The 24,412-nt window shown below is 47.2% G+C and overlaps 1 pseudogene across 1 annotated transcript; it reads left to right on the forward strand.

Moving 5' to 3' along the window:
- The first annotated feature begins 837 nt into the window (after nucleotides 1–837).
- LOC311429092 (zinc finger CCCH domain-containing protein 11A-like) lies at nucleotides 838–17,648 on the forward strand (annotated as a pseudogene). The gene is made up of 18 exons: nucleotides 838–2,028; nucleotides 2,934–3,021; nucleotides 8,109–8,283; nucleotides 8,486–8,605; nucleotides 9,383–9,506; nucleotides 9,937–10,139; nucleotides 10,781–10,900; nucleotides 11,406–11,486; nucleotides 11,781–11,891; nucleotides 12,624–12,686; nucleotides 12,953–13,054; nucleotides 13,258–13,323; nucleotides 13,843–14,334; nucleotides 14,560–14,636; nucleotides 15,350–15,542; nucleotides 16,183–16,352; nucleotides 16,767–16,828; nucleotides 17,373–17,648. The product of its transcript is annotated as a zinc finger CCCH domain-containing protein 11A-like (transcript).
- Nucleotides 17,649–24,412: the final 6,764 nt, after the last annotated feature.

Raw genomic sequence — 24,412 nt, forward strand, 5'->3', positions numbered from 1 at the left:
TCCTACTTGGCTGGACTGAATTTAAGAAGATCTTGCATCTAAGAAAGGGAACAAAAGCTGCTGCCCAGCAGCGTCTGGCTCAGGGAGGAGTGAGAAAGCTCTGTGCAGCCCCCAAGGTCCGTGCAGCAGGAGGCAGGAGGTGCTCCAGGCTCACAGCAGCAGTTCCCCTGCGGCCTGTGCAGGGAGAGGCCCCTGGTGGAGCAGGCTGTCCCCCTGCAGCCCATGGGTCCCCCGTGGAGCAGATCTCCACGCTGCAGCCCCCCTGTGGCTGGAGGAGCCCCCGGTGGAGCAGGTGGCTGTGGCCTGGAGGAGGCCGCGGCCTGTGGAGAGCCCCCTCAGGAGCAGGCCCCGGGCTGGACTGGAACAGGCTGTGCTGAGCCTGCTTTGCCCGTGACGCTCCTTGTGGAGTGATCTCCCTGTCCTTCTGGCAGCCCTTGAGCCCTTGCCAGCCTCTTTTCTCCCCTTGGCGTTGGAGGAGGGGCAGGGAGAGAGCGCTTGTGCTGGAGCTCAGCTGCCCAGCTGAGGAAAACCACCACGGCTCTGTCTTGCCGCTGCTGCAGCACGCTGGTAGCAGCCAGCACCGTCTGTTCTTCGAGCCTCAGCAAGCCCACAGCATCTTCCGTGAAGGGATCCCGTTCCTTCACGCCTGACAGGCGCCGCCTCCAGAGGCTGAGGGCTTGTGCCCCGTTTGCAAGCGCTTTCTCAGTGCCCCCTTCCCCAGAGACGGATCCCAGCTGCTTGGCTTCACTGCCCTCTGCTGCCAGGCTCCCGCAGCTGCTATCCCAGCAGCGCAGCGAACATGCGGATAGAAGGCTGCATCATCGTGAGTATCCGCACGTCCCCATGTTACATCTTTCATTTCCCTCATTCACAATCGTGTTTTTTGGTCAAGAAAAGTTATCACAAGGAAAAAAAGAATTGTACTTCTCTAATAAGTAGTCTTTGTTGTCCGGCCAGGATCAGTAAAAATCCCTGCTCGCCGGTAACTAGAGCCCTTCATAGACCAGCGGGGGGCAGGGGAAAGGCCTCCTGCCCGGCCGGGCTCCCCTCTGCTGCCCTGAGGGGGAGCAGGCCGTGTCGCAGGCCCTGTGGGTCGGGGTGCCCTTAGGGGAGGGGGGGAGGTGAAGGCCGCAGGGCCTGGAGGCAGGGCTGGGGGCTGGGGTGTTCCCTCCCCCTGTATCAGCCCCTTCTGGGCCCTGTGAGACGCGGAGCTGCTGCCCGGGGTTAGGCCCAAGGTCTCCTGTCAGGCCCGGGGCCGCCCTTCCCCTCGCCCTGCCCTTCCCTCCCGCTCCTGAGCCCTTCGTCAGGCCTTGCTGGGCCCTCTGTCCGGCTGTCTGTCTGTCCGTCCATCTGACCCTCTGGCCATCTGTCCCACCACCCTGCCCCGTCCCTGCCCTCTCCCTAAGGAAGCAAAGAGTCCCCGGGCTGCCTTCATGGGGGGGGTGGGGGGCAGAGGGGAGGTTCTGCTGAGAAAAAAATGAAAGATTTCCCCCTTAACGGGCACCTTGCGAGTTCTTTCGAGTTCCAACCTTCTGCCTTCCTTCCGTAGCAGTGCCTCTAAGGGGTGCGCTGTAAGGCAGCCCTCATCTGGCGCGTTGCTCCTCCGTTCCCCCAAGGAACTGCCTTCAGGATCTGACTAACTCTGGATGCACCCGGTTGTCGCCTTAATTTCTCCTTTAGCTTGCTGAAAACAAGCCGGTTGGGTGACCTTTTGCGTTTCTCGCTTAAAATTTGGATCGAGGAGGTCTGTGTTTCCTTACGCTGATGTCCACGCTGAAGGTGCAGAAGGGTTCCGTGCTGTTGCTTGGGTCAGCCTTGTTGCCAGGTTCGGAATGTTTAGCCTACCGGTGCTTCGGTGCTGTTGGGCTGCACTCAGAGTGTGAGCTCTGGGCGTTATTTCTCAAATACTGCGTTATTTGAGCGTACAGACCCGAGATATTCTGCGGAGAGGTGATTTAAGGCACGTCAGAACCACCGCTGCGGCGTGTGCCAGCGTCGGACGCCCGTTCGAGTGATCGGGCGGAGCAGGTGAGTTGAATTTGGTGCTGGGTGGCGAGGTGGTGTTGGGGGAAGAGCTAGGCTAAGGAGAGCTTCCTCTTGCTCTGCCCCTTCCCATCTCAAATGGCCGCTTCCTGGGGAGATGGGTTCGTTGGGAGGTTAACTACAACGTTACAGTGAGGATGAGGAATCATCTTTAGTCCCGTAGGTATTTGCTGCCAGGCCGCAGCGTTGATTTCAGAAATTGTATTTAAAAAAGGGAAAAGAAAGGAAAGATGTATTCTTTAACATACTCTCTTTTCTCGGAGAGTAGATGGAGGAGCTTCAGCAGTGCCCTTCCTCCGGAAACGATTCCCAGTGTCTGCTCAGACACTGAGGAGGAAAATGGAGGAGAGCCACCCGATAGAAATAAAGGAAAGAAGGGGTCCTGGATTAAGGGAAAAGCACTACTTAAAAAATTGGTGCTCTCTAAAAACGGGTTAAGGGTTTGGGACCTGCAGGTGCTGCCTACAGCTGTGTGCGTTGCAGTCGTGCCTGTTGCCACTGAGCAAAACGGGGAGAGCTGCTTTGTCGAACGCGGCGTGTTAAAGCACGTGCCACTGCCTGGAAGAAAAGCACGGACTTCCCTCGTGTGGGCCTTCTTCCCTAGCGATCTGTGGTTTACCTGATGGTTTCCCATAAGCTGAGAATGTTTAAAAGAAAAAAAAAAAACAAAAATCAAAAACCAACACCAACGTTGAGAGTGGTGAAGCAGATCCTCACGTGGGGACTCAGAATCAGCGGTGACATCACCATGCGAAGCATTGTGTGCGCTTCGGGTTGGGGCTGCTGCGAGCCTCGCAGCGGGGAGGGAGAGCGGATCCGGGGTGCCTCTGTGTCATCCCTCTGCCCTGGTGGCTTCGTGAGCGCTGAGAGTTTGACTCCTGTGTTCCCAGCTTTCGCTTCCGCACCTGCGGTGTGGCAGAGCCAGCGAGCTGCTTGCTCAGCTGGAGGAGGAAGAGGAGTGACCTCAACATTGCCGAGGTAAAGCACAGTTACTGAAAAGATTTGGCAAAGATGTGGGTTGTACCAGCGCGGCTGCTGCAGCTGCAGCAGATCCTGGAGCATTGGAGAAGATAGAGAGGGGTTTCTTCATGAAAAGAATGCTGTTAAAAGTGTTTTCATGCCAGAAATTAGGATAAACGCCTCTGTTGTTTGACATCCTCTATTGAGCTGGCACATTGGCATTACAGCGTACCTGGCACGCTGTTTGTATTAAAAAAAAAAGGTATTTTATTCAGGGCAGGCCAGAAACCTGCCTTGGCACTTGCACATCGCAGCAATGCTTACAGACCCTGCATCCTGGCTGCCAGGCCAGGATCTAAATCCGATGGTGCTGTTGGTAAACTGAAGCTCAGGAAGCGCTTCTGGGTTTTTTTGTCCTTCCATGTGAATTTTTACCCTGTGAAGATGGTGTATGAAGCTATTTTCGTAACAACAAATAGGTTTAAAAGCAGTTTCAGTTTAACATCTACACGCTTGGGTGTTATCAACAGAGCTTTGTATACTGAGCTGGTGCTTGGTAGGAGAAAAACCATCAATCTTACCTGGGAAACCTGGACCCCCTCAGCTCCATACTGCTATGAGGAAACTCAGATGTAAGAACACACTTAAATAACACCTCACCAGAGCTGTTGTGCTCCTGACCACCAAAGGCACCTTTTTCCAACACCGTCGTTCTGGAAGTGGATGCAGCTGGTTCCATCCGTAACGTGTGACTGTACAGTGCTGTAAAAGAACTATTTTTTCACAGTTTTGGAGAAAGTGAAGCAGAGAAAACCACGCGTAACCACTGATACCTGGACCCCAAACTGCCACAGACTGACGGTGATGCCCACTGGATATCTCCTGATACCCTGCTGCCTTCTGACTGCTCCAGCAGAAGTCCCGTTTTAATTAGCCAGCAGGTCCCTCTGAGGGAGGGACTTTGCTAAAAGTCCTGCCGTAGGAAGTATCCTACGGGAGCCAAGTTGCTAAACTGATGTGTGGTTTTCCCTTAACCCCCTCACCCCTGACTTTCCAGCTCCTGACGACACTGCCAACGTGTGCAGTGTCACCGTGTGCCAACTAGGTGCCAGCTGCCATGGTTTATATATTGTAAAATTAGTGATTTGGGACTCGTGAGCACTGAGGAGAGGCTAGCAATTGCTTAAGAGCTTTCCTTGTGTCGCTCTGGGGCAGGGAGATGGGTGAAACATCTTAGGCTTGAAAGTGATTCCCTGCAGAGTGACGTGCTCAGATCTGCACAACAGATCTGTCGTTTTGGTCACCTTATTAGATCCCTGCTTGAGAGGTTGCTTGCAAGAATCGATTCCTCTTCACCTTGATGTGTCAAGCTAAAGACAAATCTGTGCCGAAGCACTGTTTGATCAGACGAGTGCCTCGGTTCAGGATTGTTCTTTGACAGCTACAGAAACAGCAGGACGATCAGCGCCTTCAGGAACAGATGAATTTGATCTTGAGGCTGTCGTAAAACAGGTCCCTGAAGTTTGAAGACTCTTCAAATAGTTTGGGCCAGCAAGGAGCAGCTGTACGTGGCGGCTGCGGTAACTCGGGGCTCCGAGTCTCAGAGAGCGTGGTGAAAGCTGGCTGCTGGAGGAAGCTGAGGCAGCGTTCAGCTCTAACCTTTGCCTTCTTGGCTGGCATCTTTGCACTCGTGCTGTCAGTGGGTGTTGAGTGTCCTTCCCGGCAGCCTCAGAACGTGCCCTCAGATGTAGGCAGCGTTTAGCAGCTAGAATTCCCTCAAATAGAAAGAGTACAAATGATGCGTTTTCTGCTTTTGCTTTGGAACTCTTAGCTTGAGGTTTTCCTGCAGGCCTTGAGGTTTCTTGCAGCAGCAGGGATGAGTTCTGTTAGCAAGAGGCTGTTCTGTGCTTCGACTGTGGGAAGATGAATGGTTACGTGTGCACCGTTAAATATAACTTGACACCTAGCACACCGCACTTGCAGCCTGTGGGGTGCTTTAACAAGCAGGTAAATCAGCAGAGGCTGTTTTGCAGCCGGGGTGATGCTGGGTGATTAAAAAGCAGGGGCAGAACAAGGAGTTTCTAGTGTTTGTTCTTGCTTGTCATCCGACTCTCCACTTCCACTGTTCTTTAAAAAAACAAACAAACAAACAAAAAAAAAAAAAAAAAAACAAGCAAGGGGTAAGCATCTTAATATCTTTATTATAAATGGAAGGCACAAAAGAGGCCAGCAAGAGAGACTGTCCAAGAGAAATGCTTTGTGCTTTATAAACAAACAAGGCAGTACCCTTAGGTGGGTGTGATAATCCTCCTCTAATGCGTTTTTGGGGTGCAAAAATAGATTTGTTCCTTTCTTGCTCTTCTCTGCAGGACAAAGGCAGAATGGGCAACTGCAAAGTTCGACCAGGGAGGTCAGTTTGTTCCGTACTGAGAAAGACAAGCTTGTAAAACAAACTAGACAGATTTTCTTTGTACTATTCATCTTCCTTCAGCAAAGGCAAAGCTTATGACACTTGTTGGTGTGTATTTCCAGACCCCCAGCTACTGGCACTGTAGCGCATCTCTAATTCTTTGGTACAAAAGGTTCAAAATCTCTTAATGCAAAAATTTTACCAGCACCCTGGAGCAAAAACAAAAGAAATCGAAAAATCAGACCGACTTCTATTACAGACCTGCTGAGTGCACCAGAGTTACTCACTTTTATTCAGGCTTTCAGGGGCAACTTCAGTTGGTTTAGCGCTTGGATTGCTATGTTGGCAGATGTCAGTTTAAAAAAAAAAAAAGCTTTTGAGGTCCTTTTTAAAATGAGACTGCTTTTTTGGAATTTGGAATACTGCAAGGTATCGTTGGTTTTGCTTTCTTCCCATTCCTTAGACCAGATCCATTCAGATTCTGAACAGCGTTCCCGGTCTGTTCAGGAAAATGGAAGGCAACAAGCAAAATGATGAGCTCCTTGGGCAGTCAAAAGAGCTAAATCTGGAGAGAGTTTTGAGTCAAACTTCCATGCTAAGGAGCACCAGTAATTGTTAGAAGTAGCTGCAGAGGAACCTGCATGGCACTGGGTGTGTTTCTGAAGGTGCTAAAGGTCCGAAGTGACGATTCCTATCCATACTAAAGAAGAGAAGGAAACCTTGCACTTAACTACTGTTTTTATTCCCTTTGTCCAGCAGTCAAAAGCAGTAACTAATATGAGAACCCAACTTTTCCTCTCTTTATTTTAGATTTGGGAAAATTCCCTGCCAAAACAATATTTCCTGGAAAATTCACTAGTGTTTGTGTGAGTAAAAGCTTCCAACCTTTTATTATTAATTTGTAAGAACTATTTCATCCACTTTTGTCCAGAAGAGTCAGAAATAATTTGCACAGAAATGTGCAGCGTTTTATTGAAAGGATTCAGAATCACTCTGAATTGAACTTTATCTGGTCTGGTTGCAGGTTTTGTGACATTTAGTGTCTTTAAAAAAAAAAAAAATCAAAATTTCTAGCTTCATATCAGAAAAAAAGAAAAGAAAATGCTTGTGGCTAAATAAAATCTGTTGCAGCTCTGCTCATCGAAAAATCATTGGCTGTTAAATTGGACCTAAGTCGTCTTCTCTAACCTTTCATGATCCTGCAGCAATGGATGATGATGGATATATGGATTAGGGAACAGCACGTGATGGCAAACCTGTGGTATTTGCTACAGCGCAGAAAGAAAAACCAAATTGCTTCCAAAAAATCAAAGTAATCCAAAATCCTTGGTATCATGCAGCCGTGCCACTGGCAAAGTGAGCATTCCCCTGCCTCTCAAAGCTTGCTGTACCCTTGATCTGCTGTCTTGCTGCTGTTAATTGATTGCAACTCTACGTGTCTGATCAGGGCTACGAGTTGTTCTCGATATGGAGATCATACAACATCTACTGTGCACGCTTGTGTGTATAGATATGTTTATCCTGTATGCATGTACATCCGTATGCATATTTGTGTGCTGGCCCCCAGATCCCTCATGTTACAAAGCATCGGCCTCGAAGGCATACTCATCAAAATCTTTTGTAGAGCCTCCATTTTTTTCTAGTTCCCTCAAAATGAGAGAATTTTTACGCGCTCTCTGTGTCGAAAAGGCAAAAATTCTGATTTTCACTGTCGCTCTCGCTAACTTTCTCTCACTCCCTCCTCGTGTGTGTATAAACACAAATGTGTGTATGCGTATGCACATCTGTGGCTTTAGATGCACTGGTATGTTTTTTGCTGTACAGGCAATAAAGACGGGGAAAGGTTTTTGTGTTTTCTTAATAGGTGAAGAAATCTTGAAGACCAGAGATTGGAACATGCTGAATTTTAAATTAAAAAAAAAAAAAAAAAAGTTAAATTGTCCGGCTGTGGAAGATGGAGCCTCATTTTAGCAGCCACTTTGAATCACGCGTTCATCTCTAAATGCGCTGTTTTTTTTGTTTTTGTTTTGTTTTGCTTTTTGGTTTTTATTTTTTTGAAGAGCTAACTAACCCTGGCTGCATCCAGTCTGAGAGAGCATTCAAATGGACTTGCTTCCTCTCTTAGTTATAAGCTGTTTAAAAGCGCATCCTATGTTTGAATTGTGGATGAGAGGTTCCCTTGGCAAAGTGAGGAGGAAAATTCTTCCTACCCCTTTATTATTAATTCACGGATTCAGTCTTGGTTCGGCCTACAGGAGCAGTTAACTGGAAGCCTTTGAAGATCGATAACTTTGCTGAGGTTGTCCAGGTAGGTGAAATCAAAGACCCACAGGGCCTGGAACGTGCTGTTTAATGCGTCCTAACTGTGTTCTAGAGAAGTTATTTGTAGCCATAGTTGATTATTGACTTGCATGTATCATCAGGTGTTTTTTTAAGGAGTGACTCCGTTTTCAGGCTTCCAGATGTGCTCCAGGTCATATTATTGAGGACGTGGAAGAGAACGCTTGCTGACAAAGCTCCTGGCAGCTTTACAGAACTTTAATATTTAGTTAGTTCATGTAACAGCTGATTTCAAGGCTTTGCTCTCTTCGAGAGACTGATAACTGGATTTGATTAACTGAAGAAAGCTGGAAAAATGTTGGTTCCTCATTATTTTTCACTTGTTACTTTCTTTCGGGTTACTTTTAAAAAGAAGATTTCACCGATCACAAGCCAGTAGAAGACTTTCAGCCCAAGCAAGGGTGAAGACAGCTCTCTCCAAGAGCAGAGGAAGTCCCTGTGGAGAGAACCCGAGCTTGTTAGCAGAACTCGTCGGCATGTCTAAACAAGGAGACGATTGCTACTTCTATTTCTATTCTACCTGTAGCAAGGTATGGCAGGTTTTCCTTTGCCTTGCTTTTTTTTCCCCTTTTTTTTTCAGGAAGGAGTAGATTAGGAGGAGGAAGCGCACTGGTCTTTGGTTAACTTGAGAACCAGATAGATTGTGAATTCAGTTGTAGCAACATGAGGCAGCAGCATGGCCATTTTTGAGGCTGTACTCTATTTTCCTTGTTGGTTTCCTTTTGGTTCCAGGGAGACAAATGTGCCTACCGCCACTGCGAAGCTGCTCTGGGCAATGAGACGGTCTGCAAGCTGTGGCAGGAGGGTCGTTGTTTCAGGAATGTCTGCCGATTCAGACACATGGAAATTGACGTGAGTGCCTAACAATGTGTTCTCAAAATAAATCAACAAAAGCATTTTTCAGTGCCGTAGGTGTACTGATTGTGCTTTTGCAGGATAGATTCGTTTGCTTCAAAATCATACTGGTTTCTGTTACCAAGAGGGGGGGTGGGAGGAAGCAGAGGGAAATAAAATCAATGCCTTAGGTATGTCTTAGCAAGATATTTTTATTTTTTTTTATTAGATGCTGACAGTTTTCTCAAGAGATGCAGAATAGCTGTTAAATAGACTGCTAAAACCTGCTGGAGCAGGGGGGTAATAAACAGGCTGTTCTATCCTCATGGGAGCAGGCTTGATAATGAACTATCAGGTGTCTTCTGACCCACAGTCCTTCAGATAACGCTGTTGTAGCTGCCTGGGGTAGGAAGTGGGGAAAGTTAAAGGTGCAGCAGAACTAAGTGTCCAAGAAGTAGTTCTAGACAGGGTTAACCTAGGCAATTTCAGATGTTCTTTTTCCCTCTGAATAATCCTAGTATAATCCTAGGTGTATTAGTTTAAGCCACCCTCAACTGATGTCTGAGAGTGCCTGTCTTCTCAAACTGAGTGATGACCAAACTAAATGTGCATAGTGGTTACAGCTTATGCAAACTTTGTGAATATGCCCAGAAATACTACACTTAACTGAGAAACTGACCTTTGGAATGATGTTTCAGCACTGTGTTGTGACAGCTGTCACGATCTGGAGCTGTGCATCTCTTTGCAAGCCTCAGGTGCATGTTATCACGAGCTTTTCTTTCTTTCTGTCTTCAGAAAAAGCGCAGTGAGATTCCTTGCTACTGGGAGAACCAGCCGGGAGGCTGTCAGAAAGCCAACTGTGCTTTTCATCATGCAAAGGGACGTTACATCGATGGACAATTCCTACCACCAAGCAAGAGTGAGTTTAGGTCCTTTTTCTTTAAGCGCTGAAGAATTAATTTTGAGTAGTACTTAGTGGGTGCCAATCCTGTAGGGGGCGTCAGGTAACTGTTCATTTGTGAGGGCAGGAAAAGGTCTGCAGTCATAGGTGTACTGCACCGAGTGTACTGCTGGTGTTTGTTTTCTGCTTTCGTGCTCAGCTTCTCTTTGCTTAGTGTGATGTTTGCCTTGCAGTTTGCTTCCTGTTGTTTCCTCTTTTGCTGGGTGGTAGGGAGATGTGGTGTTGTTGGAAGGGAAATCATTGTTCACGGTGTAAGCAGTGATGGGATGGGCAAAAGGAGATGCTGAATTCGTTGTCTGTGCGGGTTATCTGCCTTTGCTACCATCTCTTTGCATTGTGGTCAAAGTTTTAAACTGCCATATTACCGATGATCCTCGTCTTCCTCTAGCTACACTGCCAAGTCCGCCTGAGTGCGCGGACGATGATCTGAAAGTGGCTCAGATGTCACTGCAGCAAAACAAACTTTCTGTCCAGTCAAATCCCTCTCCACAGCTAAGGGGGTGACGAAAGTGGAAAACTCTGAAAATGTCCCAAGCCCTACACACCCTCCAGTTGTAATCAATGCTGCAGATGATGATGAAGATGATGATGGTGAGCATGTTTTGGTTCTTGGAAGAAATTTGTGCTGTAAATGATTGTGTAAATCTTTGGTTCTTGAAGGAATTTGTGCTGTAAATGAATGTGTTAAATCTTTGGTTCTTGAAGGAATTTGTGCTGTAAATGAATGTGTTAAATCTTTGGTTCTTGGAAGGAATCTGTGCTGTAAATGAATGTATAAATCACAGATGACCTGAGGTCTGACTAGCGATAGGGCAGGCAGTCTGGCCAGGTCACTGGTGGCTTTGTCTGGCAGTCAGTGGACAGAAGCTGAAACGTTGGAGGAAAGCTTAGAACCACTCCTGGCTTTAGCTGGTCTTTTGTGTAAAGTTCTATGTGAAACTAGGAAGGAAATTTCTTTTTTCTGTCTGAAGAGCAATGTGTTGTGTAGTAGTTAAAGCTGCAGAGAGAATCTAGAGTCCTAGATGTTTTGTCCTAGTGTATTCTACTTAGGAGTTCATCAGGTCAGTGTAGCTGTTTAAAAACAAACAAACAAACAAACAAACAAACAAACAAAAAAAACAAAACAGCAACAACGTTTTTTATATGAACCATGGGCTGAAGTGTCACTGCATGAGCTACGTAATCATGACCAACCTGGTCTATGCATAACTGAATCGATTTTTCCCCTTCAGACCAACTTTCTGAGGAAGGAGAAGAAACTAAAACTCCCGTCCAGCATCCAGCTGCGGAAGGCAAAAATGGATTACGGGTGATTTCCACTCGGAAAGGCAGTTCTACTACTACTAAACAAGGTATGCCAGCACCTTAGTAGGATAAATCAGAAGAACTTGACAGTTAAGTCAAAAGCAGCGTGGTGTAAAAACACAACAAAATGTAGGGGTGCTGAATGGAGTCGGTTATTTCCATGATCTCATTTCTGCCATTAATACCATCATGTGCCCATTGGGTCAGAAAGGTGAACTCCTTTTCTTTACTTTTGGAGAACAAAACAGGGCCACAGCATGGAGTTTAAATGGCTGCACGTGCAGCCTTGCAACCACTGTTGATAAGCCATATCTAACGATAGAGGGATCTAATATCGTGTAAATGGATTAAAATTAAAACTACATTTTGAACCCTGAAGGATGAAAGGAGGGGCAAAATGCCATTGGTTCTATGGCTCTTTCACTTGTGAGGAGTGTTGGCAGGCTTTATTCGAAATACTTCAGAAAGTTCCTGAGCGCTAAGAAGCCTGAGGACCTGTGGTCCTCAGTGAGTGCCTCTAAGCCTGTCTCATGAACTGTTTCCTGTTTTCAGAGGGCAATCTGAATTTTGGAATAAAAACACTTGAGGAAATCAAATGGCAGAAGATGAAGGAAAAAAATAAGAGACACGGTGGTGAGTTAATATTCCGTACTTTCTTATCCTGTTCACGGCAGGTGATGGTGACTGGGAGCTGCTTGAGGGACAGACTTCCATTTTTAGCTGGGGGCATAAAGCAACCTGATTCTCAGCCAGCTGGTATTCTAAATGGGAGTTCAAAGGGCAACCAGAGGCAAATTAGTCACCTCTCTTCTTTACATGCTCTGCTTGCTGTATTTTTGACAGTAACAAATCATTTAAAGTTTTTTGTTCTTTGTGATAGTTTTTTATGTTGGGTAAACTTCCTTACGTTTTGGTTGCTCTGAACAGAAGGTTCTTCAAGATCTTCTCTTCGTCCCGTTGATTCTATGATTTTTCCTGCTCCAGAAGAGGAAAATGTCCGGACAGTGGTGAGAACTGTGACAGTGTCTTCCAAGAAAGGTAATAATGAATGCTTTTGTTTTGATTTCATTACTCCTAAACTGGAGGGTTAAGCAATAATTAAAACAATTCACCCATGTTAGCCTTCTGGTGCTGCCTTCTGTTCAAAACGTGCTTTTATGCTTAAAGTCCCTGGTTGTACTGGAAAGATTTGGTGCTCAGGTTAAGTGCAGTGGCAGGAGAGAAAAAAAAAAGTGTCAGTATGCCAATAGGGGGGTAACTGAAAACCAGAAGAGTAACGAGAAGAGCGAGCTGTAGAAGCCAGTGCTATATAAGAAGCAATTTCTGAAGCATTAAAGAGGCGTACAGTGGCAGGTGTGGACACAGTATGACAGGAGTTTGTGTATAAATTGTTTAGAGCTGTGCAAATGCCTTTTAAAGGGAAAAAAGTGTGGAAGTACTTTTACTCGTAGACATTCACCTTAGAAAGGAATATTTCTCAGCATTTGCACCTAAGAATATTCTGCTTGCTTATGCAGCTTTGTTCTGCACAAAGTATAGGTGTCAAGCAGACTCAGATTCACTTTCTACTATCTCAGCTGGAATTTGAAGCAAGCACTGAGACTATTAATATTTTTTTTCCATGTTAATTATAGTTAAAATATGAGTTTATGTGGTTTAGCTGTCAAAACAGTGTCTGACTGGGGTTTTTTGGACATGGGCTAACAGGATACTATTTCTGTTGGCTACTGGTTTCTGTGAAATAGAAAAAAAAATTCCCTTTTGTTTTAGGGGAGGAACCTGTGGTTCGAGTAGATCTTGCTGATAGACAAGGAAAACGGAAAGCCTCCGCGGGTAAGAACTTTTTATGAGCTGTTACGTAGGTGCTGCCTTCTATATATGACTGCATTAAAGAGTATTTGTGATGTATGAAAGGAAAATACATTGCAGTGGAGATCTGTGTTGACTGCAGAAATGGCAAATAAATAAATAAATAAATCATTTAGCAGCTGAAAGGCAATTCTATGAAAATATGCTTGAAAAAGAGAAGCTTATTGTTGACTGTTCTCAAACCTTCCTGCAAAGAAAAGTTCTTACAATATTCCTTGTTTTCTCTGAAGATGATGTAAGCAGCCTTCCAGTGAAGCGCAGCCTTGCTGAAAGGCTGGGGAAGAAGGTAGAGGCTCCGGGAAATGCTGACAAAGCACCCAAGAGAGAGACAGGTACTAAACGGGCATCTGGATTGGATTCCTGGGTTTCGTATTTAGTCTTTCTGTTTGTCCTTTTCCAGTGATGTTTCTTTTTGCATGTTGGCTGAGGTCGTAATCACTGGGATTCAAAGTCACCTTTCCTGTCTTGTTTTGAAATGTGAACCTGAAGTTGACATTATGCAGCCTCCCTAATTCGTTCTTTTTCTGTTTTGCAGTTCGAGTTCCCAAGTCTCTGAAGGACAGGCTGGGATTACCTCCTAAGCAGACCAGTACTGAGAGAGGTAACAGCTAGATATTAAATATGCTTTCTCCTCCTTCCTTTCCACGAACTTGGACTGCTTTCATACATCCCTACAAACTAATTTAAACGAAAACAAAGAACTGACGCCTCTTGCTTGAGTGCTGAAGCTCTTCTGACAGCCACTATCAGAACTCTGGCTCTAGGTGTGTGTTTATTTTCTACTTGTGCCTTGTCGAGGTTTTTAGCTGCTTCTGTGAACCGTTACGTACAATTAGAATAGAACCACTGCCAGGAGCAGGAATTTGAAATGCAGTCTGAAAAAGTAATAAAGTAAAGCAGCATTTCTGTGTAGCAGTTCTCTCTGGATAGGGCTGGTCTTCAAAATACAAGTGGCTCAGAGGAGGAGGAGAATGTTGTTCTAAGGATATTGTTCTAAGATGCATTATTGGGAACGCTCAAGATGAGTTTTCCTTAGTGCTCTGACAAATTTTGGAGACTTAAAATATTGCTGGACTCTCTTTAAATGTTGGTGCTTCTCCTCATTTCTTGATGATGACAGGGAAGGCTGCCAAGCCGATGGGAGAGATCCATGTGAAAACACTGGAGGAAATCCGTCGTGAGAAAGCTCTTCAGAGACGCGAAACTCAAGCCAAAGCCCAGGCTGAAGGGCATGGTAAAACTGAAGATTCCAGCGCAGGGGCAAGAGCTGCTCGTGCAGGTCGCATCCAAACTTTCTCTGAAGCCTTGTCCGAAAAAAAGAATAATCGCTTGGTAGAAGAGAAGAAAAAAGCAGGAGAATGCCATAGCAAGAGCAAAATTCAGGGTGAGTCCAAGAAGCAGCTCGCTCTGTCCGGGCCCAGCAAAGGGCAGGCGAAGGAGCCGGCAGGAAAAGTCAAGCCGGAAGGAGAAGTGCGTGTTAAAACCTTGGAAGAAATAAAGCGTGAGAAAGCTCTGCGGATGCAGCAGAGTGAAGGAGATGTGCCAGCTCCCTCAGCACAACCCGGACCTGCCCCAGCAGAGCAGAAATCTTTATGGAGCACAAAACTAACAGGTAATAAGATGCTTTAATGCCTGCCCCAGTGAGGTGCTTCCCATATTGAGCAAGTTCAGTTTGCTCAGGATCTGCTTCATGGATAAATGCTGAATGGCTTGCACATTGTAGCCTTTCTCTCTCTCTCTCTCATGGGACACAAGGAAATAAATGCACAAAGGAAACAAGTACCCAGCTTTCTTTATTTCTGCCGTTGACAACACTTTTTTTTGTCTTTTTTTAAAGCACCTGAAAAAGAAGAAAAGAAGGCAGTGGAATTGAACCGGCCTTTTCCTAAACGTTCCTCTGGACCTGATGTACAGGTGAGTCCTCTGTGAAGACACACATACATTCGTACAATTTCTGATAATTCTGACAAGTTTTGTTACTCACCGTGTGCCACCCTCTTGAGTGTGTTCTTACCCTTCAGCAGCTGGTAGGAGCTGCAGTGCAGTCTAAATCCTATCGCCAGCAGCATTTCCAGACAACTCTGTAATCCTCAAACTTGGAATCAGTCTGTTTATACCACAGCAACAAAGAAACCCTGTTAGCACCAGCTGAAATCTACACAGTTAACGTGGAGGGAATTCTTTTTGTTCTTACTGACTTGATCTGTCAGACATGAAGGATTTAATACAGAAGGCCAGAGTTCTGTGTTCAAGGAAATCAATCTGTCAATGGATACTGTATAGGGGAACTTGTATGACTTTCTGCTGCTTAAAAAGAATGTGATAAATAGATGTACAGCAGAACACCCTATCTGTTTAAAGAAGCTTGCCATAGTGGATATTGCAGATATGTGAGACTGCGTCCATAGTAAAGCATGGCTCTTGTTACAGGCAGAATTTTATGGAAAAAAAAAAAAAACAAAAACAAACAAACAAAAAAAAACAACAGTAACCTGAACGAGATTAATATGCTGTTCCACATCAAGACCATTTTGGAGGGATTGCTGATCAGATTTTCTTAACGAAATCTCCACGGATTTTATTTATTTTTTTTGTCCTATTCATGCACTCCTTTTCTTTCCTTCTAGCCCACTCAGCAGAGTGGAACTCGTAAATGTCCAGAGAAGAGCTTTGAAGAGAGACGGTGGGAGAAGTGGCAACAGAGAGAACAACAAGAGAAGCTTCGGCAGGAGGAAGCTGCTGTCAAATCTACTGCTGGCTTCTTTAATACTGAACCAGCAGGGAAAGTGGCAGCTCAATTTCAGGGCCAGGAAGCTAAAAGTAAGTGTTGAAGGTTAAGAGTTACTTAGGTTGTCTTCTGAAATACAGACAGAAGATGACAATTCTCATGCTGTAACTCTGGCTGGGTGCATTTTGCCATGCAGTGCTACGAAGCGAAGGGTGTACTTTCTTTTTCTTAGTTTGTTTCTTTTCCTGCCAGCCAGATGTTAGGTAAGGAACGGGAGACTAGAAAATGACACTACAAATGTGGACTTTGTAGAACAACTTAACTGTGGGACATCACTGCAAGGGAGAGGAAGCTGGTACAACAGTTGCATACACTCTTGTCCTACTATAACTGCTGCTTTTTCCTTTCCTAGCGGGAGCAGGACTTTAAATATAAAAGCCGTCTATATTTGTGAACCTAGCTTGCACTTAGGATTGCTATGTGTCTGAGGTTTCCCTTGTCCTGGATTATTATTTACTGTAGCTCTTCGGTTTCTTTGTTCCTTTGTATGGATTGTTGGTAGACAGAGTTTCCTATGTGGAAAAGATTCCTGAGAATCCAGGCAATGGCGGTGTAATTGTGCTGGCCAAATGCATTTAAGTGTGTAGAAGGACTGTGGAAATGATTAAGAGAACCTGGATTTTTCCTGAGGCAGAGCAAGACTGTATCAGTTCTCTCTTGCTTTTACTCTAGCCAACTTTATGACATCTGCGAAGCCTTCGCGTGGGAAAGTCACTTTCCCCAAGAAGAAGGCACTGAAACGTAAGGCACCTGGGAGTTATCCCTCTGCCATAGCAGCTGTGGAACTACAGACTGCCTTTGATGCTGACATGATGGGACCTCCAGCCAGAAAAGCAGCCATGGTAAGGCCAGGGGCTAATGCAGCGATGGATCCCTTGTTAAATTTCTACCCTCCTCTATTTGAAAAGGTGGAAAACTCAAACGTTCTGCAGGCCTTCTGTTTCCTTTGAAATCCAGTAGCTGTCTCCAGGATGCTTGTAGAACCCTTCTGTATTTATGAGATGAATGGCACTCTTTAACCGGTACTCTGATGCTGTGATTTCTCTGGTGTGGGGGATTTTGTCCCTTAATGCCATGTTCTTAAAAGACACCAGATCATGAATAACCTCCAGGTGAATGTGAACTTTCTTCAGGAGCACCTTGGTTTTGTATTTTGGCCACGGCTCCGCAATGCCAGAGGAGAAGCAGTGTGGAGGAAAAAGCTATTAAGGAATCTTTTACCCATGTGTCATAAATACTGTTTTGCTGCTTTCTAGGGTGTTTCAGACGTGCCGGAGCACGTCCCAGCCATCAGACTTGAAGAAAATCCCCCAAACAGGTGACAACCCCAACTTGTTCTTTTTCTTAATCAGTGTATATCCCCAGGGAAACATAAGTTCTGTCACATGTGGGAAAAAATGAGGGTTCTGAGATAATTGAAGCCCAAATCCATCAAAGGAATAAGTCACCTGAAACCACTTTCTAGCAGCTAGCAGGATTGCTTAATTAGGCTTTCTTGAAATGCTGCAAGTCAGCACAGCTTTCCGGTGACTTCTTGGGTTGTCTGAATACCTGAACGAGGATGAGGTGAAGTTCTACTTCCTCGTGAGGTGATAGATGATGAGTAGTGTCCTCTGCCTTTTGGTCCTCAAGAATGCCACCTCAACTCCAGGTGCCCTGGCTTCACAGATAAACCCCCAGACTGAAAAATGTACCTGGTAACGCATCGGGCTCTAAATGTAGCCCTGGGTTGATTGATAACAATCCCTGTGTAAGATTAAAGCGTAGGAGGGCTTGCCTACAGTTGTAAGAGCCGGTTTGCAGGAAAGGGATTTCCCGTTAAGAAATGGCATATCCTGATTGTTCTTTCTTGCTCTCCCAAGACCTGAAGTGCGTCTTGGAAGCCCGGAAAGATTTGAGGAGCAGATGGAGATGGATCTCGAGACCTCGACCTCAGCTTCTTCCCAGCCAGAAGAGGCACGGACACGCTGGCTGAGTTCCACAGGGAACGCGCCCTTATCTGCGGATGAAGATTTTGAGAAGCTACTTTGGGAAATCTCAGGAGGCAGACTGGAAGCCGAAATCGACTTAGACCCAGGGAAGGATGAGGATGACCTCCTCCTTGAACTCTCCGAGATGATTGACAGTTGAACTGCGTAGTCCTAGGGTATAATTAAAAAAAAAAAAAAATTAAAACTGTTCTTCTTGTTGGATACCCCGAGGTGATCCTTTTTCTAACTGAGGCTTTGCAATGAGACTTAAAGCACAGTCCGAAGTGGTAGAAATTGGCAGGATCTGCGCTCAGTTGTCCTAAATTTCCCTGCTGGTCAGAGTTAAGGTCTTGTGCATCCGTTCTGTAACTATAGGTGGTTACCTTCGATATCGAGAGGACAAAGCACTTCTTTTGCCACAGAAAGTTCTCCATTGGCACGCCATGGTGGCTACAAATCGATCTTCTGATGGAGCGATGCTCTGAAGGCTGAAATGTAAATCTTCTTCCTTCCTCCGCCCTTGGCACAACTCGATGTTGGGCACATTGTGAAGCTTCGGTGTTCTGATTTCTCAGACAGTTGATAGCCAAATCCTGGAGTTACTATGTCAACTCTTGACGTTTACTCGTGTATGCCATTGTTTTGACTGTACCCGTGTCAGATGATGAAGCTGTAGGGGTGGGAGGGAGCAGAATCGTTATTGCAGTGTGTTGTGGACCAAACTTGCTGCCAGGAATGGGGGTGGGGGTCAGCCCACCCAGCCTTCCTTTCAGTTATCAGGGGGGATCAAATGGTGAAAAGCAGCAGCTCTGCCATGCGGCTCCGCTACCCCCACTCCCTTCTCTTGTGCTATACCAAAGTTCCCCCAGGCTTTGGTTGGTGCTTTTTGCCTGTGTGAGGACTCCGGGGTGAGCAGTCGGGACTCTGCCACAGTCACAGGGTCGATGAAGGGTTGTTTAAGTGCCTCTTGGTTTTAAAACTTGCTCCCCTGAGCTGCTGGCTCTGCTGCCTGCTACAGCAAATGTTCGGGTGCCATCAGCATCGCGCTTGGGTATGGGCACTGACCCTGCGGAGGACAGAGCTGAGATTCGGGTGTATTGTGTACCCTGCCACCAGCCATCGTTTTTTTTCCCCTAGCAGGTCAATTTTGAATTATTTTCCGAACTTTTCGCGGCACGGTAGGCTCTTCCCGCTATGATTTGTGAAGCTGTGGGGGCCCTCAGGCATTTGCTGCTGGCAGAGGAAAAGCGCTTGTCGAATTTGTTGTAAATACTTAATGTTTGGACAAAACCACGCGTCTCTGTGTGTGTGTGTGTGTGTGCTGTGACACCCCGGCCCCACCAGGGAAAACCTCCGCGGACGAAACTGCTGCTGGAGCTCACGCAGGCCTTCATCGTGCCGAAGGACTTCACGGGGACTTCTGCCGGCTCAGAAATGGGGGAGAAAAAGCAAAATCAGGAGGAGGAGAGCTCAGAGACTGCACCCACCTGCCCTCGCTTTCCCTTCACCCCAAGAAGCCCTGTTCTACCATCAGCCTTCGCCTCTTCTGCCTGCGGTGCTGGGAGCAGGAGCGGCGAGGCGGTGGCAGCCATGGCGTACCGCGGGCAGGGCCAGAAGGTGCAGAAGGTGATGGTGCAGCCCATCGTATCCTTCCTGCGGCTGGGGGGTGCCGGGGAGGTGGGTGGGGGGCGGCTCGGACCTCAGGGGGCTCGGCCCGGGCCTTGAGGCCTTGTCGCGGGGCCCTGAGGCCTCGCTGTGGGGTTTGGGGCCTTGTCCCGAGCCCGGAACTGTCGTCCCCGTGCTGAGCCCTTAACGCAGCGCCCCAGAACCTCATCTTCCGCTACCTGCAGAACGTGAGTACCGCGGGGAGGGGGCAGGGATGGGGATTTGGGGGGTGTGGGGGGAGTGGGGAGGGTCTGGGGATTCCCCTCGGTGAGTTTTCAGCTCCTGGCCGTGTCCCGGGACGGGTTTGTGGGGGATGGAGAGCTGTGCGGCATGCTGGTGGGCACAAGGAGCCCGGCGTTTCCCCCTCGTGTAGCCGGGCGTGCAGGGGTGTTCCCTTGTGACTGGAAACGTGTTCTTCACCAAACGTGTAGTATTCACCCGATGGTATAACGTTCACATGTCAGATTGCTCATTGGAACTGCCCCTGAGAGTTGCTCCTCGGAGCGTTTGGGAGCTGTCGTGGCTGTGGCTAGCAGGTATTTCTGAACACATGAGAGAACAAAAGTGCTCAGTGTTTGTGGCCCGACTTACTCTCCTCCTTCGTTCTGCAGAGGTCGAGGATCCAGGTGTGGCTCTATGAGCAGGTGAACATGCGGATAGAAGGCTGCATCATCGTGAGTATCCGCACGTCCCCATGTTACATCTTTCATTTTGCCTCATTCACAATCGTGTTTTTTGGTCAAGAAAAGTTATCACAAGGAAAAAAAGATTTGTACTTCTCTGCCTTTCCCCTCGCCCTGCCCTTCCCTCCTGCTCCTGAGCCCTTCGTCAGGCCTTGCTGGGCCCTTTGTCCGGCTGTCTGTCCATCCATCCGAACCTCTGGCCTTCTGTCCCACCACCCTGCCCCGTCCCTGCCCTCTCCCTAAGGAAGCAAAGAGTCCCCGGGCTGCCTTCATGAGGGGGGGGGAGAGGGGAGGTTCTGCTGAGAAAAAAATGAAAGATTTCCCCCTTAACGGGCACCTTGCGAGTTCTTTCGAGTTCCAACCTTCTGCCTTCCTTCCGTAGCAGTGCCTCTAAGGGGTGCGCTGTAAGGCAGCCTTCATCTGGCGCGTTGCTCCTCCGTTCCCCCAAGGAACTGCCTTCAGGATCTGACTAACTCTGGATGCACCCGGTTGTCGCCTTAATTTCTCCTTTAGCTTGCTGAAAACAAGCCGGTTGGGTGACCTTTTGCGTTTCTCGCTTAAAATTTGGATCGAGGAGGTCTGTGTTTCCTTGCGCTGATGTCCACGCTGAAGGTGCAGAAGGGTTCCGTGCTGTTGCTTGGGTCAGCCTTGTTGCCAGGTTCAGAATGTTTAGCCTACCGGTGCTTCGGTGCTGTTGGGCTGCACTCAGAGTGTGAGCTCTGGGCGTTATTTCTCAAATACTGCGTTATTTGAGCGTACAGACCCGAGATATTCTGCGGAGAGGTGATTTAAGGCACGTCAGAACCACCGCTGCGGCGTGTGCCAGCGTCGGACGCCCGTTCGAGTGATCAGGCGGAGCAGGTGAGTTGAATTTGGTGCTGGGTGGCGAGGTGGTGTTGGGGGAAGAGCTAGGCTAAGGAGAGCTTCCTCTTGCTCTGCCCCTTCCCATCTCAAATGGCCGCTTCCTGGGGAGATGGGTTCGTTGGGAGGTTAACTACAACGTTACAGTGAGGATGAGGAATCATCTTTAGTCCCGTAGGTATTTGCTGCCAGGCCGCAGCGTTGATTTCAGAAATTGTATTTAAAAAAGGGAAAAGAAAGGAAAGATGTATTCTTTAACATACTCTCTTTTCTCGGAGAGTAGATGGAGGAGCTTCAGCAGTGCCCTTCCTCCGGAAACGATTCCCAGTGTCTGCTCAGACACTGAGGAGGAAAATGGAGGAGAGCCACCCGATAGAAATAAAGGAAAGAAGGGGTCCTGGATTAAGGGAAAAGCACTACTTAAAAAATTGGTGCTCTCTAAAAACGGGTTAAGGGTTTGGGACCTGCAGGTGCTGCCTACAGCTGTGTGCGTTGCAGTCGTGCCTGTTGCCACTGAGCAAAACGGGGAGAGCTGCTTTGTCGAACGCGGCGTGTTAAAGCACATGCCACTGCCTGGAAGAAAAGCACGGACTTCCCTCGTGTGGGCCTTCTTCCCTAGCGATCTGTGGTTTACCTGATGGTTTCCCATAAGCTGAGAATGTTTAAAAGAAAAAAAAAAAAAAAATCAAAAACCAACACCAACGTTGAGAGTGGTGAAGCAGATCCTCACGTGGGGACTCAGAATCAGCGGTGACATCACCATGCGAAGCATTGTGTGCGCTTCGGGTCGGGGCTGCTGCGAGCCTCGCAGCGGGGAGGGAGAGCGGATCCGGGGTGCCTCTGTGTCAGCCCTCTGCCCTGGTGGCTTCGTGAGCACTGAGAGTTTGACTCCTGTGTTCCCAGCTTTCGCTTCCGCACCTGCGGTGTGGCAGAGCCAGCGAGCTGCTTGCTCAGCTGGAGGAGGAAGAGGAGTGACCTCAACATTGCCGAGGTAAAGCACAATTATTGAAAAGATTTGGCAAAGATGTGGGTTGTACCAGCGCGGCTGCTGCAGCTGCAGCAGATCCTGGAGCATTGGAGAAGATAGAGAGGGGTTTCTTCATGAAAAGAATGCTGTTAAAAGTGTTTTCATGCCAGAAATTAGGATAAACGCCTCTGTTGTTTGACATCCTCTATTGAGCTGGCACATTGGCATTACAGCGTACCTGGCACGCTGTTTGTATTAAAAAAAAAAGGTATTTTATTCAGGGCAGGCCAGAAACCTGCCTTGGCACTTGCACATCGCAGCAATGCTTACAGACCCTGCATCCTGGCTGCCAGGCCAGGATCTAAATCCGATGGTGCTGTTGGTAAACTGAAGCTCAGGAAGCGCTTCTGGGTTTTTTTGTCCTTCCATGTGAATTTTTACCCTGTGAAGATGGTGTATTAAGCTATTTTCGTAACAACAAATAGGTTTAAAAGCAGTTTCAGTTTAACATCTACACGCTTGGGTGTTATTAACAGAGCTTTGTATACTGAGCTGGTGCTTGGTAGGAGAAAAACCATCAATCTTACCTGGGAAACCTGGATCCCCTCAGCTCCATACTGCTATGAGGAAACTCAGATGTAAGAACACACTTAAATAACACCTCACCAGAGCTGTTGTGCTCCTGACCACCAAAGGCACCTTTTTCCAACACCGTCGTACTGGAAGTTGATGCAGCTGGTTCCATCCGTAACGTGTGACTGTACAGTGCTGTAAAAGAACTATTTTTTCACAGTTTTGGAGAAAGTGAAGCAGAGAAAACCACGCGTAACCACTGATACCTGGACCCCAAACTGCCACAGACTGACGGTGATGCCCACTGGATATCTCCTGATACCCTGCTGCCTTCTGACTGCTCCAGCAGAAGTCCCGTTTTAATTAGCCAGCAGGTCCCTCTGAGGGAGGGACTTTGCTAAAAGTCCTGCCGTAGGAAGTATCCTACGGGAGCCAAGTTGCTAAACTGATGTGTGGTTTTCCCTTAACCCCCTCACCCCTGACTTTCCAGCTCCTGACGACACTGCCAACGTGTGCAGTGTCACCGTGTGCCAACTAGGTGCCAGCTGCCATGGTTTATATATTGTAAAATTAGTGATTTGGGACTCGTGAGCACTGAGGAGAGGCTAGCAATTGCTTAAGAGCTTTCCTTGTGTCGCTCTGGGGCAGGGAGATGGGTGAAACATCTTAGGCTTGAAAGTGATTCCCTGCAGAGTGACGTGCTCAGATCTGCACAACAGATCTGTCGTTTTGGTCACCTTATTAGATCCCTGCTTGAGAGGTTGCTTGCAAGAATCGATTCCTCTTCACCTTGATGTGTCAAGCTAAAGACAAATCTGTGCCGAAGCACTGTTTGATCAGACGAGTGCCTCGGTTCAGGATTGTTCTTTGACAGCTACAGAAACAGCAGGACGATCAGCGCCTTCAGGAACAGATGAATTTGATCTTGAGGCTGTCGTAAAACAGGTCCCTGAAGTTTGAAGACTCTTCAAATAGTTTGGGCCAGCAAGGAGCAGCTGTACGTGGCGGCTGCGGTAACTCGGGGCTCCGAGTCTCAGAGAGCGTGGTGAAAGCTGGCTGCTGGAGGAAGCTGAGGCAGCGTTCAGCTCTAACCTTTGCCTTCTTGGCTGGCATCTTTGCACTCGTGCTGTCAGTGGGTGTTGAGTGTCCTTCCCGGCAGCCTCAGAACGTGCCCTCAGATGTAGGCAGCGTTTAGCAGCTAGAATTCCCTCAAATAGAAAGAGTACAAATGATGCGTTTTCTGCTTTTGCTTTGGAACTCTTAGCTTGAGGTTTTCCTGCAGGCCTTGAGGTTTCTTGCAGCAGCAGGGATGAGTTCTGTTAGCAAGAGGCTGTTCTGTGCTTCGACTGTGGGAAGATGAATGGTTACGTGTGCACCGTTAAATATAACTTGACACCTAGCACACCGCACTTGCAGCCTGTGGGGTGCTTTAACAAGCAGGTAAATCAGCAGAGGCTGTTTTGCAGCCGGGGTGATGCTGGGTGATTAAAAAGCAGGGGCAGAACAAGGAGTTTCTAGTGTTTGTTCTTGCTTGTCATCCGACTCTCCACTTCCACTGTTCTTTAAAAAAACAAACAAACAAACAAACAAACAAACAAACAAAACAAGCAAGGGGTAAGCATCTTAATATCTTTATTATAAATGGAAGGCACAAAAGAGGCCAGCAAGAGAGACTGTCCAAGAGAAATGCTTTGTGCTTTATAAACAAACAAGGCAGTACCCTTAGGTGGGTGTGATAATCCTCCTCTAATGCGTTTTTGGGGTGCAAAAATAGATTTGTTCCTTTCTTGCTCTTCTCTGCAGGACAAAGGCAGAATAGGCACTGCAAAGTTCGACCAGGGAGGTCAGTTTGTTCCGTACTGAGAAAGACAAGCCTGTAAAACAAACTAGACAGATTTTCTTTGTACTATTCATCTTCCTTCAGCAAAGGCAAAGCTTATGACACTTGTTGGTGTGTATTTCCAGACCCCCAGCTACTGGCACTGTAGCGCATCTCTAATTCTTTGGTACAAAAGGTTCAAAATCTCTTAATGCAAAAATTTTACCAGCACCCTGGAGCAAAAACAAAAGAAATCGAAAAATCAAACCGACTTCTATTACAGACCTGCTGAGTGCACCAGAGTTACTCACTTTTATTCAGGCTTTCAGGGGCAACTTCAGCTGGTTTAGCGCTTGGATTGCTA

The sequence above is a fragment of the Aythya ferina genome (genome assembly GCF_964211825.1).
Source record: "Aythya ferina genome assembly, contig: HAP1_SCAFFOLD_323, whole genome shotgun sequence".
Taxonomy (NCBI): domain Eukaryota; kingdom Metazoa; phylum Chordata; class Aves; order Anseriformes; family Anatidae; genus Aythya; species Aythya ferina.